Source organism: Pezoporus flaviventris, unplaced genomic scaffold (assembly GCF_033815535.1).
Source record: "Pezoporus flaviventris isolate CSIRO_AGI_PZ_B2104156 unplaced genomic scaffold, CSIRO_AGI_Pfla_v1 ptg000096l, whole genome shotgun sequence".
Taxonomy (NCBI): Eukaryota; Metazoa; Chordata; class Aves; order Psittaciformes; family Psittacidae; genus Pezoporus; species Pezoporus flaviventris.
This window is the reverse complement of record NW_026892644.1, coordinates 1,006,455-1,012,454: the sequence shown is the minus strand read 5'-3', so window position 1 is coordinate 1,012,454 and position 6,000 is coordinate 1,006,455.

Sequence of the window (6,000 nt, the reverse complement as noted above, 5' to 3'; positions counted from 1 at the left end):
TGTGTCCAGTTTATTTAATTCCCCTTACCTTCTGCTTTCTGGAAAGACTCTCCCTGAGTCACAAGCATCCCTTTTCTACAAAACAGGAAATTTCTCAGACTTTCCCTAGACAGGCAAAAAAGGGTAGGAAGAAACACTGCTTTTTTTGAATCCCTGTACACTGGCCACTGTGTATCAATGCATATATCCACCCAAGGCCATCTATACTTCTGTCTGTTACGTCCCTGCAAATACCAGCGCACTGTGGTTTTCCTTCTTGTGCAGACCCCATGGGCAAGAGGTCCACAGGTGGGCAGTCAGGCTTAATCCTGACATCAGTGGTGAAACTCCCAGAGCCCCACAGGGTCAGCATCAGTCCAGCATTAAATGCTTTTGCACTTTCGTTGTTGCGCCTCTCCAGAGGTCCTGTGGTCCAAACCACCTCCTCTCAAGCTGCTTCTACACCCACCCTAGTGCATCCACACAGAAGATGGGGCTGGGCACAGCCTGAGAGAAGACCTGCTGGTCAAAGCAGTGCCAGGCACACAGGGACTCCTCACAGCCTCAGTTTGGTGTGTCTCCTGGCCTGAGTTCCTTCTGCTGAGGTTTTCTGCACTCACACACCCTCCTGGGAGCATCCTCCTCCATGGGAGCACCTTTGAATAGGTCCCTCACAGGCATCCCGGAGGAGATGAGCTGGCAGACAGCCGTGGCTGCAGGTGGAGCTGACTCCTGCCGCTCTTTATCTGCCAGCACAGAGAGAAAACAACCCAACAGCACCAGTCAGGGCTTCAGCTTCCCACCAGTGTGAGAAGGGGGATGGCACCTCCTGTGCCATCTGCACTTACTGGAAGAGACAGGCTGGGTTTTGGTGGGGTTTTTGTCAGTTATTGACCTCATTAATAAGAAACGGGCTGAATCCGTGAGATGAAAATTGATTTATTCTCCTAATTCTCACAGTATTTCCCAGAAGTAAAGTAGTCCACCCTCAGAAAACACTGATAATACATGTCTGGTTGGTGAATTCCCTTCCCTCTGCCCAATTAATGTGTTCCCGTGGGCTGGACATGTGGAACGTCCAGGCCAGGCCACTCTAGCATTTGCCTGGGAAGTTTCCTTTTTGCTTTCCTGCAGTGTCTACAGGAGAGTCCCACAGGGTTCAGACCAGACATCCGTCCATGCCAGTATTTTACTGTCTACTGCAGCCATCAGCAGGTGCTTGAAGATAGAGCATAGGTACCAGGGAAGCTACAGAGTGGTCTCCTGACACCTCATTCTAGTCTCTGGCAGTCGCTGCTAAGAACTAACACCTCTCACAGGGCAGCTGCCAAAAAGCAGTGCCATTCAATAAATATGGAGCAGGTCCAGAATGGGCTTAGTCATAAAATTCCACAGGTGGGAAAGAACACACACCCCCCCACCCCCCACCCCCCCGCTTTTCAGGCTCCATCTGAGTGGATTTCAAGAGAGTTTTGCCTGAGAATCAAGGTTTTAACCTCTTTTCAGTTGAGAATCTCAAGTGCTTTTTTTCCTACTCTCTATTTCCTTCTCAACTAGCTCTGACAAAGTCAGTACCTGGTGAATAGCTGCTCCCCACCCACACTCTCTGTGCCACTCTTGCGTTTGTAAACATCTATCATGTATTCTCCCAGTTATTTCTTTTCTGCATTCAAGAATTTCATCCTACTCAGTAATTTCTTGCACAGAACTGGCTCCAGACCAGGCTCTCCTTGGAGCACCCTAATGTAGCAGCCAGGGCTTGGCCAAGCATCCTCAAATCCAGAGTACTAGCAGGCATTTCACCCTCCAGTCATCCTAACAGCATTGTGAGAGCTTTGATTGCAGGTGTCAAACTGGAAGACAGTGTGCAGGTGACAGTTACTCCTCCACATACTCCTGGGTTCAACCTTAAACAGTGGAGATTTGTGTTAGATCTTAGGAAGAAGTTCTTTACTATGAGGGTGGTGAGGCACTGGCACAGGTTGCCCAGAGAAGCTGTGGCTGCCCCATCCCTGGCAGTGTTCAAGGCCAGGCTGGATGGGGCTTGGAGCAACCTGGTCTAGTGGAAGGTGTCCCTGCCTGTGGCAGGGGTTGGAACTGGATGATCTTAAAGGTCCTTTCCAACCCAAACCATTCTATGGTTCTATGATTCTACGACTCTACGATTCTATTACAAAATCTCTAGCTCCCCACTGTATGTCTAAAAGAGACATCCCTCAACCACAACCTCCTCAGAGAAGGATTGTCTTTTTCTTCTGCTTTCAGAGCAAATGTGGCACAGTTGGGCTCCTGCTGGTGCCTAGGGACTGGAAGTGCTGAGTTAATGAAAGTTAATAGACCAAGAGCAGCAAGTACTACAGGGTGTATTAAACACACTTGGGTACCTCCCTTTCCCATCAGCAGGGAGCAGAAGCACACGTGGTGGAGCCCCAAGCTGACATCCTCTGAAAAGACTCTCATGCTGGCAATATGGGTGGGGAGACTCCTTTGTTGAGAAACAATCCTGTATGTATGGTAGAAAGCTTCCTTCTTCCTCCTCTACCATACAAAGTACGGTTGTGAGAACCCTCACGGATTGCAGGAACACTTCCAGTATCTATTTCACAAATTCAGAAATCCCCATTAAATGAGGATCTGGTATTTCTCACTGAAGTCATTAGCAAAAACTCCCATGAACAGGGAGGAGAGAGGATCTTGTAACTGAGACAAGACCAATATTTTCTGTGTGGTTCATGTTCTGAGCAAGTTGTTTCTCCCTTAAACGTCACCATATGCTTAGTTTTTCTTTGCCACTTAATTACCTCTGTCATGGTAAAGTCAGACCTAGGGTATGCAGGCCAGGTCAACCTTGCAATGTTATTTTTAATGTTGGGTTGTGAGACCGAAACCCAACAGTTGTTCTTTCGGTTAGTCACTTTATTAAAGAAATGTGACTGAACAGAATAAGCCCTGAGATTGCAGAAGACCACAGGGTCGTGGTTGCCCACCTCCTGCTAGGTCTGATTCCAGAGGGACCCAGGACACTTGTTCCTTCAAGTCAACATGAATAGGAGTGCGTGAGGAAGCCTTTCTATCTGGACATAATGGACAGGACAGGCCATGACAGTCACTGTCCTGTCAAGGTGCAACCAGAGGTACTGTAAGGGGCGAGTCCTTGAACCGTCGGACCCCAAAGATGTTCCAGTGAATGTTGCCTGCGCACTTCCAGCCCACAGATAAAGGACACTCCTCAGACCATTGCAGATCCCAAAGGAAAATACTGCTGCAGCCACCACATGCAGGGCTGATCTCTCAAACCTGCTCCACTGCTGAAAAGGACAGGAGAGAGGCAGTCCACCCCTAAGGTGCCAGCACCACGCTGCAGACCCACAGCCTGCCAGATGTCTTTTCACATAGAAAGCCCAAAGAACACACTGGCAGGTGTGAAACCACAGGCTTCTGTGCAACCTTCCCTCTTCTGAACTCAACCATGTTCCTCCACCCCCCAGAAGCCATAGAACTACACAAGCTGGCCAGGAAAAGTGCTATGACACAATAGGTAGGGACAGTGTCCCCAGGTTGAAGAAGCTGGCAGTTCTTCCCTGAAATCATGGGCCTAACTGGCCCTGCAGCCATCAGTGAAGTCTGGAGGTTGGCTTTCCTAAGCCACCTTTCCCTATCAGTAAAGCCCAGTCACAGCTGTATCAGAGTGTGACCCTGCTTATATAGCTTCTTTTAGCCAAACTACACTGGTAAAAACACATCCTCACAAATACAAGCTGCATTTGAACTTGGAGGAGTTGGCCAGTGCAGCTGCCCCTTTATGCAGTTATACTGATAAACCTTCCTGATTTCTACTTCTGTATGACACAGCTTTTGGTACAGTTAAAAAAGATTATCCAGAGCAATCAAATAAACCCCATTGCTTCAATTGCTGACATATCCTCAGTCTGAAAAGCCAGCCTTCACCACACAGCACAAGCAAAAGGAGCACTGATGTGCCTGTACGTCAGGTGCATATGCACGTGCTCACTCCCATCTCCTTCCTTTTGCTTTTTTTCCAAGTTCTGCCAGGCATCTCTATCCATTCTCCCAGCAGCCGTGGCTGCTGACCAGGCTCAATGCCCTGGTGAACACTGTGCTTCTGGGAGTGGTGCCTAAGGAAAGGCTGCCTGAGCCACCCCAGCAGCTCCAGCCCTCAGGTAACATCCAGCCACTGACAGTTTGGCGCTGCCACTGTTAGAGCTGAAGAAAACACCACAGTACAGCGGTGCTGAAGATGGAAAATATCCGGCAGCTTGACTTTTGAAATGGCAGCTACTCCATGCTTAGTGCTGACTTTGGAAACCTGTAATGAAATGGATGGACACTGACAAGTGCTGACCTGGTGCCAGAACAAACAGCAAACTTTTCCATTCCTTCCATCATTTTAGGACAGGTAATGGATGGGTTTGATAGCACCCATCCAGGTCCTTCTGGTCCTTCTGGTCTGCCAAGGCCCCAGAGGTGCCAGAGACTCAGAAGGAAGATCATGCGTTACCTAAGCAAGAAATGGAAAATGATGAAGGATTTGCCTGATCAATATAAACAAATCTCTCCACACTCCCTCACAACTCTTCATTGCCAACACACAGTTTCAGTGATACATCTAAAGCAACAATAAAATTAATGAGGTGTGGGGAAAAAAGAAAGATTGGCAAGGAGGATTATAAATACACTCAAGTGACCTGCACCTGTGCAGAACACATATACCATACTAATTGTTGTTTAGCCTTGTCTGTCAGACAGGTAGAACATCTGTGTTTCGGTAACATAAGCCTGTGATAGAGGCAGCTTGAGATTCCTGCCCTGCGGTAGGAGATATCAAGGCACTGTGGTAAACTATGCCTGCCCTGAAACATAGGTGAAACCAGGAGGTTCAGAGATCCTCTAGCACGGACCGAGCATCATGGTACCTGCATCCACGCTTGTGTGCCTCTGCTGGGTGCCCCTTTGGGGCTCCCTAATTGGTGAGGTAATGAAAATAAATTTACTCTTTGCATTTCATCCATGGTTTGTGGTTGTTTCTGTGTCCTGCATCCTTTGTGGCTGTTTCTGTGTCCTGCATCCTTTGTGGCTGTTTCTGTGTCCTGCATCCTGCCTGTGCCGGCTCATACAGAGAGGTGTGGAAACTTCAGGACTAAACCAAGCAACACTCCTCAGATAAAGGCATCTTGAAGAATCCACAATTTAATGTGGGAATAGCCAGTGACTGTCCCTGGAGCTTGATACGGAGAAAACTCCAGGAACAAACTTGCCAACAAAGTTTTCAAGCTGACAAGCAGGTATTCTTTATTGGGGTGCCGGGAGACACGGGGGATAGCTCCTCCTAACGTGTGTCCCCCAATTGCCACGCAAGCCGTCCTTTTATAGCCACTGGGCATACATACATATTCATGAGGCTACGTATGGATTACATCATTTTCCAGAAAGTTCCCCGCATGCGTACAGAATTGTGGTGGTGGTCTCTGAGGGTCGTTTACTTCTTCCAACAATCTTCATCACTTCTGGCCACCTTTGGAGCACGCGCAGTAGATGCTTATACCAGCTTAATTGGTTCGTTAGCACCAGAGACATAATAATCCTCCTGTCCTCCTACTTATCAGTTAGTTTAACTGTAGCCCATCCTGGACACCTGCCATTCCCAGATACTCCTTATCCCTGCATCCTGTTCTTCTAGACTGTTTTTCTTAGACTATGTCACAACTATAACAATTTATCCTGTGATAATTCTCAGTATGTTCTCTAGCTGTACTCTATTTCTTTTCTCTATGTATCAAGCTTCACACAGTTCTTGAGACACTGTGTCCCCCTGAAAGGTTGGTAGGTGCCCAGGATGCCAGCCACTGCTCCTGCATGGGTACGTGTGTGTGCTCATGAGCACACATCTAAGCAAGGAGGAAACCAGCAGACATGGGCTGAAGCTGGCAGGGTCACAAGGGCACGTTTGGCACTGAGCAAACAAAACCTCCCAGTTCTCAAACACATCTCAGCCCCATCTGC